We start from the raw sequence: 14,906 nt of genomic DNA on the forward strand, positions 1-14,906 counted from the left end.
TCTTCCTAATACTTCTAAAATCTGTTCCAAATTACATCTGAAATAAAACCTAAATATGACTTCACCAAGATTGCATGTGTTCCGATAATGTGATATCCCTCTGGGGTAGCCACTAGATGTCCATAGTATCCCACAAACCAGCTAGAGGGAATACCAAATTCAGCTCCTCCTTCAGAGGCTGAGTGGGTGGAGCTTTCTTTATAGTTAAGGACTAGGAGAAGAGAAGGCGTGGCATTTGAGCTGGGATTTTGTAGAGAGAGGAGCTCTGTTAGAGTGGTTTCTTTTTATGAGGCCTGCCTTCCTTACTTAGTATATTTCTGAAGCATATTCCCTCCTGTGTACTCCCTGTCGGGTTGGATACATCTTAAGTTAGAGAAAGAGACTTTGTTAGGATTTTTTGACAGTTTTGAGAGTTGTTTTGCTGGGATGCAAAACCAGGTGTTATGGTTTTGAGGTGTTGGAGCCCACTCCCACTGGGAGGAGTGGGCTCCTCCCAGTGAGAGTGGTGATGACCACTCCCACTGGGAGGAGCCCCTTGAGGATCCACAATACTAGGCTAGACATGCAAACACAAAGATTTGTCTTTTATTATACAGCAGAGAGATACCACCAGAGGTGGCAGTAGTGAGGCAGCAGTCCAGGGACCATCGGCGGAAGAGACCCGTCTCACAATGATAGTATAGGGAGTGCAGGATGCAGGTTCCCAGTGCTGATCTGTAGATGAGACAGACTGACAATGTTAGATTACTCACTAAGTTGGTAGCTGTATAGATGGCGATCCCAGCAGGCAGAAGTAGTTGAATACAGGCACCGAGCCAGGGAGAGCAGGCCCTTGAGGAGCGAGTATCTGATCCCTGACAGGCACCTGAAAGAAAGCAAAGGGCCCCCGAGGAGCGGGTACCCAGGTTACAGAATTACCCCGAAGGGCAGAGAGAGCTTCCAGCGGCAGCAGGAAAGCGGCAGAGTAGCTTAGACCAGACAAGTCCAATCCTTGCTAACTCGAGTTGTTAGCAAACGAAGGGCAGGCTAAATACCCAGATGGGCGTGATGTCACTCGAGGGGTCTGCCCTCGAGGTTCCTGCCATGATGTGGATAAAGATGTGGGTGGCGTGCACGAGCGTACCCTAGGAGCCCCTCAGGAGAAACATGGCGGATTGCCTTGCCATTCCGGGGATGCCGGAGTGACATGCAGATGTGGCGGTAGCCATCTTGCCAAGGCTAGCGGGGAGAGCAGAGAGAAAGGTGAGGCACAGAGGTCGAAGCCATCTGAGACCGACGGACGCAACACCAGGATATGACCAGGGCAGGTGCTAGCATTTTTGCTGCCCTATGCAAACAGTTATTCTGCTGCCCCCCACTCCACCCTACCCCAGCCCTGCCCTGCCGTTCTCGTTTTTAACACAGAATTTTAGCTGTTTTCCAAATAACTAACAAACAATAGAAAATATCAGCCTCATGCTCTGTTCCAGAACCCCTTTCCCCACCTAAAAAACCCCTGCTCCCTCTAGTGATCCAAACTCCAAATTACCACTCCATGAACATATCTTACCCCATCCATGGGTCCAAAATTCCTAAATTGTGCAGGAGGGATCCCCAGGTGCTCTTGCCCCATCTACCAGTACATAAAAATGGCACTGACTGAATCCTGTAGCCAGTACCATTTTGTTGTACAGAAAAACATGCACTGCTGTGGTGCCACCCAGAAAACCCTGCAAAAAAGATACCTGGAACCCATCTGATATTAGGTCTAATGTAACACGTTAGGTGTGGGTTTGGACCTTGAGTAATCTGAATGACAGCAATATAGTAAACTTCCCATACCAAAACAGTCCTAACTGCAAGCATGCAAACATGAAAAGGCAACACTGCAAATATTACGACAGGCCCTAAAATACCTCCTATTAAGAAAGCAGAACAAACTAGGCTACTATAAATCCCTAAACAGAAATATGCTAGCAAAATATGCCACCTGGATTACAGAACAGTTCCCAAGTTCCAGTACCAGTTTCCTGTTCCTGACCTTCGCTTGTTCCTGAGTACGCTTTGGATGGATTCCTGGTTTTGACCCTCGCTGGTTCCTGACCACACTTTGGACGGATTTCTGGATTGACCCTCGCTTGTTCCTGACCACCCTTTGGACAGATCTTCTGGCTCTGACCCTTGCTTGGACCTGACTTTGTCTTCAGCTGCCTGCCCTGACTTCAGCTTGTACCTGACCTTATCTTCAGCTGCTTGTCCTGCCTTCAGCTTGAACCTGACTTTGTCTTCAATCTTGCTCTGTTGGATCCTGCATCTTCACTGCTTCCTGGCACCTTTCCTTGGACACTCTCCTCGGGATCAACTACATGGAGGCCCACCTAAGACCAGCCAGCCCCAGTACCCAAGGGCTCAACCTGTGGAGAACGAGGGCTGGTATCAGTGAAGCTCCAGTCGGCCTCTGCTTCCCGTTCAGCTACACCTCCTGATGGTGGGGACCAAGGGTAGTGCCAACTCCACCTATGGCCAAGGGTCTACCTCTGCAACAGTTTGAACTCTACCTGCCCTGACCTCTGCCCGGACCATGACACTGCACAAACTCCACCTGCCTCTCACCACAGCCTGCACCAGTCTTTGCTACCTGCCGCCTGCCCTAACCACTGCTCATACTGCCTCCGCTTCTCTCCTGCTGGCCTGCAACTCCCTCCATGATGGATATATATCTCCACAGAGGCCCGTGCTTGTCTAGCCAGCCTTGGCATGCAAGGGCTCAACCTAAGGGGAACAAGGGCTGGTATTGATGAAGCTCCTGTTGGGCCTCTTCTTTATCCAGCTCTTCCTGCTGATGGCAGGGACCTACAGGGCTCATCTCTGTGGGTTGCGCCAACTCTACCTCAGTCCAAGGGTTCACTTCCACAATATAAAGATCATTACCCCATCTGCTGCTGATGTGGGTGTGGAGGCTGCTGGTTTGCTGCTTTAGTAGGGGAAAGGGATGAGGAGTCATCATGGAAGGTAGACGTTCACTTTGCTTTGCCTTTTCTGCTCCTATCGCTGCTACTTTGAGTGGAGAACAGGAGCCCTTGACTAGTACCAGTATCCCCTGAAACTAATGCTAATAAGTACTGTTTTGCAAGTAATGGAGCCTACTACTGTTTGTTTTTGGTTTTTTTTAATTTAAATTTTTATTAATTTCCAACAACAACAAAATATATACAGAACTATTTAGTTCAGATACAGTACATCTAGTATAGGGTTATTGATTTGATATGTATATCGAGAATGTCGGTATATAAAAACCCTAAATAAATAAATAAATAAATAAATAAATAAATATATATAGGAAACTTCGAAACATACACTATTACAATCAAGTAAAGTGATTATATAAACCCTTATCTAGATGTGTATATACAGGCAATCTGGGGGACAAGATGTTGTATAAGCAGAAAATACAGGAAATAAAACACAAGATTTATTAAAGCCTTGGAGTTAACTGGGCTTATCTCTATTTATGCCAACCCACCCCCCCCCCCCCCTTTGTAGGTTCTTTTGAGTGGGAATCTAGAAATACACATAGTTGCTCTGGTTCTCTAAATACATATCTAGCACTATTGAACACAACCACACATATACATGGAAAACGTAGAGAATACTTAGCTCCCTTCACCCTTGCTTCCTCCCTCATCTCCAAAACTTTTTTTCTCTTAATTTGAGTATTCTTGGTGAAATCCGGGAAGATTTTTATCGGATATCCATAACATTTTGAGGATTGATTTTGGAAAAATGTTCTCAGGATTAAATCTCTCTCTGAAGGCGTAGAAAGTTGTATAAACAACGTCGCTCTATTTTCAACAACAAGTTCTTGGGATTGTTCCAAAATTGCAGTTAAATCAAATGTAGCTTCTTGATTTCGCATTTGTTCCTCAGTATTTGTATCACCAACAGCCTGAGCGAAGTAATATATCTTTTCAATTTTTGGCAAATCTTTTTCAGTAAATTTTAACGTATTCAGGAGATAACTTCTGAACAGTTCGCGATGAGACAATAAACGCATTTTAGGAAAGTTGATAATCCTTATGTTGTTTCTTCTCAGCTGGTTCTCTAATATTTCCATTTTCACCTTTTGATAGTTCTCTGATTTTATTAGATTGGCTTGAATATTTTCCACATTGGTTAACTTTTTTTCTATTCCTCCGATTTCAGTCTCAATCTTCTCAACCCTTCCAAGACCTGATTTTTTGAAAAACTCACCTTTACCATACTGGTTAGGGAGACTATCGCCTTCTCCATTGAAGAAATAGCTTTTAAAATTTCTTCCAGCGTTGTTTTAGAAGTCATAGATTTAGAGACCTCACAGATTACGCGAATATTACCTTCACCCCTCTCGTCCTCCAGGGGGTTAGCACCCACTACAGCTCGATGCAACACCTCCTCCGGTTGGCCCCTGGAACCCGATCCATCGGGGCTCTCCGAGGGCAACAAACTTTCCTTGTTCCCTCTCTGGGGTTCTACCTCCGGGGAAGTTCCAGATTTCATTACATGCAGAGCTGATGGCATTGAGTCCTGATCTCTCCTCTCACTCGGTGGGGGGAGCCTACTACTGTTTGAAAGATGGCCAAGGACCTTTCCTCTACCTATGTTCTTTCCACAGTGAATACATTCTTCAAAATTCCATAACTTTAAAGCCCCTCTCCACCTCTGATGTCTTGTGGGCTTCTTTCTGGATCTTGGGTGCTGCTGATGGGGCTGGAATTAAGGAGATAAAAGGCTAGGGATGACTCTCATGATCTTGACTGCCTTTTGTTCTAAGGGGTAATCTCAGCCCTGGCAGTATCACCTTCTGCTGCCTCTGCAGCTATGCTATCCACCTGCAACTGCTCATCAGATATCATGCTAGTAAGCGTAATTATGTACTCTGAACACTTCTCAGCTAGTAGATTTTCAATATCTCAATTCACCTATGCTTCAAATCCCTCATTTGTACCTCTTATATATGACATATCTTGTAGAATTCCAAAATATATCTTTTTGATTGATGGATTCTATTTTGTGAAATGAACTGCCTCTCAAAGCCTCTGACTTTAAAAATGTGGACAGATTAAAACTGCATTTTTTAATCAGTTTTTTCTGATATTTGAGTAACCCCAGTACTATTGTATTTGTTATTGTTTTATATAGAATTTTAGCATTATTTTATTTTTATAAAATGCATACTTGATCAGTTTTTAAACTAGCCTGTCCCTACTTGATACAGTTTCTATTTTAAGAAATGCCATGCTGAGTCAGACCAAGGTACATTGAGGCCCAGCAACCTGTCTCTGATAGTGGCCAGTCTGGGCCACAAGTGACCCAGAATATCTCATAAATAGATCTATCTCCTGTTATTCACTCCCAGGGATTGCAATAATTATAATAACTTTCTTTAGTCTACCTGGCTAATAATGTTTTATGGGCTTTCCTCTAGGAACTTGTCCAAAACTCTTTTTAAAAGATTTTTGTCTGTAATAATTATTTTTATTTACCACCCTTAAAATTTTGGAGGTTAATATTCAAAAGCATTTATCGAGATAACATGAGTTGTCCAGATAAATGTTGAGTTTTGAATATTATCACAACATATTAAAATTTAGCCAGATAAGTGGGAGACATTTCAGGGGTATTCTGGGATAAAGTTGAATTAGCCAAATAATGTATCTGCTAACTCCAATATTCGGAGTTAGGCAAATAAGTTAGTCGGCTAACTCTAGATGTTGCCAAAAACAGGATCAAAGTTTTTATGATACATGTTCATCAAAAATGTTAACCTTAACTGGCCACATTTTCCAAGCACTTTACCACATGCAATAAATTCACATTGAGAGAGAGAGAGAGAGAGAGAGAGAAAGAGAGAGAGAGACTTACTATAGTGCCTATGCCCTACATAGGTATTTGAATCCCTATGGGAGGGCTACCTACTAACTCGGGGTGGGGATTAGGTATGAGCGTCGGGGGTTGGGGGCCACTTTTGCATTCCACATGAGACCTACGGACAGAACAGTGGTCTCTAGTGCAGATTTGCTGGCCGTCGGAGTGAGGACGCTCACTCCAAGAGGAGATTTGGGCAACGTTCTCTCCACCTAGCATGTTGTTGCCCAGGTAGAGTGTCCATCAAGCTAGGTAGAGAGAACGTTGCCCAAACCACTTCTTGGAGTGAGCGTCCTCACTCCGACGGCCAGCAAATCTGCACTAGAGACCACTGTTCTGTCCGTAGGTCTCATGTGGAATGCGAAAGTGGCCCCCAACCCCCGATGCTCATACCTAATCCCCACCCCAAGTTAGTAGGTAGCCCTCCCATAGGGATTCAAATACCTATGTAGGGCATAGGCACTATAGTAAGTCAGTCTCTCTCTCTCTCTCTCTCTCTCTCTCTCTCTCTCTCTCTCTCTCTCTCTCTCTCTCTCTCTCTCTCTCTCTCTCTCTCTCTCTCTCTCTCTCTCTCTCTCTCTCTCTCTCTCTCTCTCTCTCTCTGTGTGATGATTGATGTCCAAAAACCAGCAAATATCATGCACCACGATAAAAGACTGAAAGAATCATTGTGCACTGGGAAAACATCATGTGTGGTGCTAATGTTTTCGCGAATGGCAAAAACATCACCGCACGTGATGTTTCCCCACTTCACGAAAGAAGCCTCATTTGCATTGGTAACGCCCCCTAATGCGTTACCAATGCGATATTGGAAAATAAGGCCCATAGCTGGTTAAGTGGAAACCATCTTTTAAAAAAAAAATTCCAAGTGGGCCAGACAGCCCTATCTCCCACCTCCAAAACCTCCTAAACATTTTCCAAAAGATCATGCTAAATGGGACCAATCACCATCCTTCCCCCATATTTCTCCCCACCCCCAATTTGTCCTCTCCCCTCCCCTCCCTATCCCTTTCACCCTACCCAGCATCCTCCAAAGCCTTCATTGCTACTGGGACTGAGGTATTCTCAATCTGTGATTCCAATGGCTTCTACATTAGAAGGAGTCAGATTTGAGATTAATGAACAGAAGAAAACAGTTCAGGTTTTATGGGAAGTCAAAAAAGAGTGATGGAAGAGTGGAAGAAGAGCAGATGGTCATTAGTGGGACGAGGAAAGTGTGATGGTAAGTGTACAAGGAGGAGCGGAGAGAGGTCAGATATGTGCATTCAGGTAGAGGAACCATGACCGAAGAAAGAGAAAAACGTTCATGTGAGGAAAGGTCCTACTCTAGGTAATTAAGAAGGAAAAAAAACACATAAGGCAATAAAAAAGGGAGAACATACAGTATAAAGAATATGGGAAATGTAAAGAGACCAGGAAAGAAGAGGGCAACATAAGAGGAACCCAAAGAAGAGAGAGAGAGAGATCCTGTCAAGAGAAGGATTTAATGTAAAGGGAAGGGAAACACAATGTAATGGAGAGTGTAAGAGGCCTAATGGAGGAAAATGAGGTAGGGGAAGAGAGACAAGGCGATGATGATAAGTAGGGACACACAAGAATGGGAGTTGTAAAAGCATCTCCTTTATATTTTAATGGGACGAAAAGACTTCTAGCAGTAGCCTCAAGCAGGCATAAATATATTCAACCAAGAGGCAACTGTACTTATAGGAAGTTCACAGCAATTTGGCAGAATAAAACTGTAATTCCCAATAGTGAAGATGAAAAAATGTATGGCATGCCTATAGAAACCATTCCTATTATAAGACTTTTTTTTTTGTATTGTGTCAAACAAATACCAGCATACTGCCAAATATATTTTTGCGAACATGTAAAATCTTCCAAAACCTTAAATATCTTTGGATATTCAATCACTTATGCATCTCCCATTGAAATTTGGTTCAGTCAAGCACAACGAGATCAACTAGTGGGCCAACTATTAGGAAGACAAAGGGAAGATAAAAATTAATCATGTCATTTAAAAAAAATATTTAGCTATTCTTTCTTATGAAACAAAAACTGAACAAAAGCTGAACAAAAATTAATATTATAGTAACTCTCCAAAAAGGGTATCCATAATTTTAAAGTTTTATTTGCTTGGACATTTGTTAATGATAAATTACATTTGAATTTGCACAGAGTCTACCCTAACTCACCAATTCGGTTTATCAAGATTAATAGTATTACAGTGATTACGGCAGGAGGTTGGTAAAAGGCCAGCAAAAGCTACTTTCCAAAAAGTGAAAAACAAACAAGGGGACAGGGAAATAATGAACAACGGCTGACATTTCTAAAAGGTCTAGTTGAAATTAAACTAAAAGTGATAAGGAAACAGTTTTCAATACAACACGTAAATGCTTATGATATTCTAACACAGCACATTATTCCATCAGCAGTGTCATTTAGGGCAAGACTTTCTCCCGTGGGTAACTTTCCAGTTCAAGCAAATATGCTTTTCCATTGTGTTTTATAGAGTGAGTCTGAAATTTGAAACCAGTTTAAAAATCTTAAGAACTAGTATAGAACAGTCAAAATGGTACTCATTTATGTCTTTGTGGCTTATGAAGAAATTGCACCCTTTTTTTTCAAGGTCATATTACGCAGTGGTGATGGATGTATTACTTACAAGCAAATAGGACTATTATAACTTGTTGCCACGGAATGATCTTAACAGATAACTTCTTCAGAATACAGCAGCCAGAATCTTTATGGGGCAAGAGCAAAAGACCATCTTATGCCACTTCTGAGAGAGCTACATTGGATACTGGTCGAGTGGTGAGTACAGTTCAAACTTCTGACCTTAGCATTTATTTTATTTATATTTATTATTTGGATTTATTATCCATCTTTGTAAATAAAATATTTACCTCAAGTGGGGCAACTTATGAGAATAGCAGCATGCAATTTCTGGCATAGCATATTAAATAGTGGCATAAAATATGCAATAGTATCTGGCTAACTCTGGTCATTCTTTAGACCTGTTCCAAAGTTAGCCGGATAAACTTATCTGGCTAACTTTTAATATAGCTGGATATATTCAGCAGTAGGGATGTGCTTCGTTTTCAGCCCATTTTCACCCCTCTGCTTCCATTCCCTCTTGCTCACGGAAGTCCTCTAACTTTTCCTCCAGAATATTTAGGGGCCGATTTTAAAACCTATCCGCGTGGCCTATATTTGTGCGCGCTACCCGGCATGCACAAATATAAGCGACCTCGGAGTGAACTTTCCTTCGGACCCCCCCCCCCCCCCCACCTTCCCCTCCCTTCCCCTATCTAACCCGCCCCCAGCCCTTCCTAAATCCCCCCTACCTTTATTTGGTAAGTTACTCCTGCCCCTGGCAGGCGCAACTTGCATGCATCGGCCAGCTGCTGGCGCGCGATCCCCCGGCACAGCAGTAAATGGCCGCTGTGCTGGAGGCCTCTGTCCCGCCCATGCCCTACCCCCAGACCTCCCCTGGACCAGCTCCCTGCCCCCATCCCGCCCCTTTTACAAAGCTCTGGGACATATGCGCATCCCAGGGCTTTACGCACATCGCCGGGCCTATACAAAATAGGCTTGGTGCACGCAGGAGCGGTTATGCACGTAAATCCTGAGGATTTACGCACGTAACTCTTTTAAAATCCACCCCTTAATGTAGGAATGAGCCTTCCCAGCATGGTGCCTATGTGGCATCCTTTAAGGGTTTCATGATTTGTACCAGCTGCATGATTACTACCCAATCATGAAGCTCCAGGGGGCAATGCACACTTGTTTCCAGAGACAGATCATGAAGGGATGTCTGCAGCATCATTTAAATCCAGCTTGTAAGGCATACCAAATTATTCCTGCTTCTCATGGAGAAGTTGCCCTGCCATCAAGCATTTTCAATCCCTTTCCTCTGGCTTTTACCTTTACTGGCAGAAGTGGTCCCCAATCTATTACTACCATCCTTTTGTGATTCCAATTCTAGTGGGTACTGATTCTTCAGGTGATACTACACACCAGCAGTTGTCACATAAACATAGTAACATAGTAATGACAGCAGAAAAGGACCAAATGATCCATCCAGTCTGTCCAACAAGTTTCTTTTGGTAGTACACACCAGCAGTTGTCACATAAACATAGTAACATAGTAATGACAGCAGAAAAGGACCAAATGATCCATCCAGTCTGTCCAACAAGTTTCTTTTGGTAGTATCTGCCATGTTGTGCTCTACTTTCTTTCCTCAATTGATATATTTACTGTAGTAAATACACTGAGCAATAAGCAGGTCCTCCCTCACTTTAAAATGCCTCCAGATCAAGGATGTCTTATAAAATCCCTTTTCTACATCTTTTGGAACTACTAAGGAAAAATGCAGTGGGAACACTAAGAAAAAATGCAGTGGGAAGACATTAGCATCACTTGATCTAAATAGTAGCTATAGGCTACTTTAGAAAGATTTTTCACTGTGATTTGCCTTCAGTGTTCTTTCCTTGCCAACTTGTGCTGACTCAGCTCTGGCAAAGTTCTGAGGTCACACAGGGAAGAGTTGGTTGCTAAGTTAAATGCACCTATGTATTTACTTAGATCGGAGCTGTAGATTTCAATGGGCCAAAGCCTTGAATGGGAAACATAAACAAATGAAATGAAGATTATTTGTTTCATTTGTGGGATCCTTACATTTGTTTTGGGGGAATCAGAAAAAAATAAATATGGACTCATTCATTGTGTTTTACCCATTTGTTTTGAACAAATGCACATCCCTAGCCCTCTGGTTCTATTCAACCAAGTAAGTTTGTGCTTTGAGCAGTAGTAGTAAATTTTAATAAAGCACAGATTGTATGTACTAGACTGTTATGAGATATATATTTTAGCAAAAGTCACTCAGAGGAAGCACCTGCTTAAAGTAGCATATTATTTCGCAGAGAAGAGGAAGACATTTTAAAAAATAAAATTATATGGGGTTGTTCTATTCATTGATTTGGACTAAGGGGGCCACTTTTGTTTAGAGGAACTTTAGACAAGTCAAAGATGAAGCATATCTTTGAAGCATTATTGAAAGATTGGGGAATTCTACCACTCCAGGAGTGTTGCTTTTAATAGAGAAATACAACTTGGCCTGGAGTTTCTTTATTCTGTTATAGTAAAATCATTTTATTATACTTTTATCCTACTTTTCATTTAATTTTATTTGTTAGCCAAGTAGTTTTGATGATCTTCACAACACATATACTAGCATTACCACTGCTTTTTTTTTTAATGCAATTTTACGTATATTTAGACAGTAATTATACATGTCAATGATAAGGCTTATATAAGAAGTAAATTATCTGTCAACCGAGATAGGTACAATATCTTTATATAAACCATTTATAAAGAATCCGAAGATCCAAGATATATTTATAACATTTATAAGGAAACATTTTTCCTTATAAATAGGTGAATTAAATGCATTCATACTATATCCATGACCAACCTAGAAAAAAAAATATTTTGGTAATCTAGCATCCAGAAATTTTCTGAGGGTTCTAGAAACACATATCTCTCATTTAAATGTTTTATAACACATTTGCAAGGAAAATAAACAATCATCTGGACCCCCGGATATTTTACTTCTGAACCCATCTGCAAGAAATTTTTTCTTTTTAACTGGGTATGTCTAGTAATGTCCGGATACATGCACATTTTTTGTGTAAATTAAAGCTTTACTCGATTTCAAAAAGTAATTTCAAAATATTATCTCTATCTTCCATTTTCTGAAATCTTAAACACAGAGTGCCTCTTGACTCAATTTGTTCTTCCATTGATTCTTCTAGGAAATCTGTGAGATTATCTAACTGCTGAGATTGATTTAACCCATTGACATTTTCCTTCTTTTTTGTTGCGATATAAAATTTTTTTTTCTGTTAATGGAATTTTTTCCTGGGTAAGCTGTAAATTTTCCCCTAGGAAGCTTTTAAACTATTCCATTGGTGATATTAATTTTACAGAAGGAAAATTCGAAATCCTAATATTATTATATCTTAAGTTGTTCTCTATTATCTCTATTCTTCTAGAATTTGCTACTTCCCCTTTTATTATTCCTGTTTGAACCTCCTGTATCTGATTTAACTGTTTTTCAAATTTTCATCTATTGGTTTTCCTTATGCTTGCACTTCAGACATTTTTGTTTCCAAGTTATTCACTGTTTTTTATGAGCAATTTGTACAACCTCTTCTTTATATACTTGAGATGATTGATCTTCTTATTTTGTTCTTTTATATTCATCTAAATTTTTACACAGTGCAATTGCTTGAGTTTTTGTTAACTGTTGGGTTTGATGGTAGCTTTGGTCAAATGAATGTCCAAACTCATACTGTGATGATAATTTCTGCCTTTTTAGCACACAGACTTCTGCTTCCTCACAATGCGTTCTCCAAAAATGAATCTGAGGTCAATGTACTAAACAAAGTAAAATTCCCAAAAAAGGCTTTTGCATGCTAAACACAGGGATGGTAACTTTCAAAGTAGTGTGGGGATGCACATGTGTGTGCATTCTTTAGCCGGCAACAAGGGACGTGGCTATTTTACAACATACTCGCATCTATGCATGCATGTTATAAAATAGCTTGGCCGTGCACATGTGTACTCAATTTTAAGTAGACACACGACCTGTGTGCACAAATGATGCTTCTACTGTATAACTGGGGTGATTTAAAAAGCACTCACGCTGACACCATTGCCAATTTTACCAGTTTGTTCTCAGTTCAACAAGTTAAGGGATTGGACTTCCAAACCCCCTAATTTAATAGTCCTGACCTATAAAACTCAATTGATCTACCTAGATTGTTTTGTTTTATAACTTACACGTCATCCATAGCAGAAGTAAAGTTATGCAGCAGGGGCTCCCAGTGCACAATAGTGTGTGCGTATTTACGTGCAGATTTCAGGTTAAAATCTCAAAATACCTGTGTGCCACCCAGACTATGCCCACGCCCCGCCCTTTTTGGAAACTTTTCATTTGTGTGTGCAGTGGCATGTACACGCGTATCCGGGTGGCTTTTAAAATCTGCTCAGTGTGCACTGGCCCAACATAGTCGCACAATCCCCTAATGTTGGCGGATCGGGCTTTTAAAATTCTAATTCTAATTGTCTGTGGGTTTTTTTGCAGTAACGATCATTATTTGGGCTTTAGCACATAAAGCAGAAATTGCAAAATGTTTTGCCTTCACTGTGAATATTCCACTGAATGTTATTCAACTTCCAAAATTAAATTCAAATTAATAGTAAATAAGCAGCTGGGAGGCAAAATCATTCAAACCAGTCATTAATTACAGTCTTTTCCTATAGATGAACTATATGTGAAATTCTATTTGCAGCCAAACTTTGCTAAATTTTCAAGCCCAATTTTCAAAAGTGCACACAAGGCCCCAAATGCATGGGCAAGTGGGTTGAAGGAGATGTAAACTAATATTTTTATTAACTGGTGGCAGAGGCCATACAATTTATTAAATACAATGTATTTCTGCCCCTAAATTACAAATGTATGTTTCAATATGTACATACATTTATAATGTAGGAAATCATTTCTTTATATTACCCATTTTGGGGCAGATTTTCAAAGGGGTACTCGTGTAAGATATGTGCGTACCCCCCAAAAACCTGTCCCAAGCTCCCCCTGCACGTGCCAAGCCTATGTTGAATAGGCTCGGTTGCGCATGCAAGCCCCGGGACGCGCAAAAGTCCTGGGGCTTTGTTTGGGGGCATGTCGGGGGCGTGTTGGGGGCATATCAGGGGCAGCATGGCATTTGGGGTTATGTCGAGGGAGTGGTACAAGCCCGGGGGCATTTCGGGGGTGCGGCCGAGGCCTCCAAAACTGCTCCCGGGCCAGGGAATCGCGCGCCAGCAGCCGGCCGGCATGCGTGAGTTACATCTGCCTCGGGCAGGCATAACTTTTATAATAAAGGTGGGGGTGGTTAGATAGGACTGGGGGGTGGGTTAGGTAGGGGAAGGTAGGGGAAGGTGGGGGGAGGCGGAAGGAAAGTTCCCTCCGAGGCCGCTCCAATTTCAGAGCGGCCTCGGAGGGAACGGGCAGCGTGCGCCGGGCTCGGCACGCGCAAGGTGCACAAATGTTCACCTCCTTGCGCGCGCCGACCCTGGGTTTTAAAAGATACACGCTGCTACGCACATATCTATTAAAATCCGGTGTACTCTTGTTTGCGCAGGGTTGTGTGAACAAAAGTATGCCCGTGCGCTTCTATTAGCATCTGCCCCTTTATGAATATGAACACGTAAATTTTATGCATGTAATATTTGTAACAATGTGTGTATAATAACCCAAAAATAAATGAAGAGGCAGGTATTTTATTAATTATGCATGTTCTCCGCTTCTGAAAATGTTCATGACCATACCTGGAATCACTAGTTCATTGATACCTACACTATGGGTGTGCAGAGGGACCGCACACATTACATTCAGTATTCGTATTCTTCAGGGGGCAGATATGTTGCATTCGGCAAGGGGGGCCCCCGATCCATTCATGCGTTCCATTCTTATTTGTTTCCCGGCTAAATTTTAATTAACTACAACCCCCCACCCTCCTGAACCCCTCAAGACTTGCCAAAACTCCCTGGTGGTCCAGCAGTCCAGGAGCCATCTATTGCACTCACGCCTTCGGCTGCCGGTATTCAAAATGGTGCCGATAGCCTTTGACCTTACTATGTCACAGGGGCTACCGGTGCCATTGGTCGGTCCCTGTCACATGGTAGAAGCAATGGATGGCCGGCGCCATCTTGTCAATCCCCCCCAAGACTTGCCAAAAGTCCCTGGTGTTCCAGCGGGGGTCCTGGAGCGATCTCCTGCACACGGGTCTTCAGCTGCCAGTATTCAAAATGGCGCTGATAGCCTTTGCCCTTACTATGTCACAGGGGTTATCGGCATCATTTTGAATACCAGCAGCCGACAGCTCGAGTGCAGGAGATCGCTCCAGGAACCCCACTGGAACACCAGGGACTTTTGGCAAGTCTTGGGGGGGTCAGGAGGATG

This window comes from Rhinatrema bivittatum, chromosome 5 (assembly GCF_901001135.1).
Source record: "Rhinatrema bivittatum chromosome 5, aRhiBiv1.1, whole genome shotgun sequence".
Classification (NCBI taxonomy): Eukaryota; Metazoa; Chordata; class Amphibia; order Gymnophiona; family Rhinatrematidae; genus Rhinatrema; species Rhinatrema bivittatum.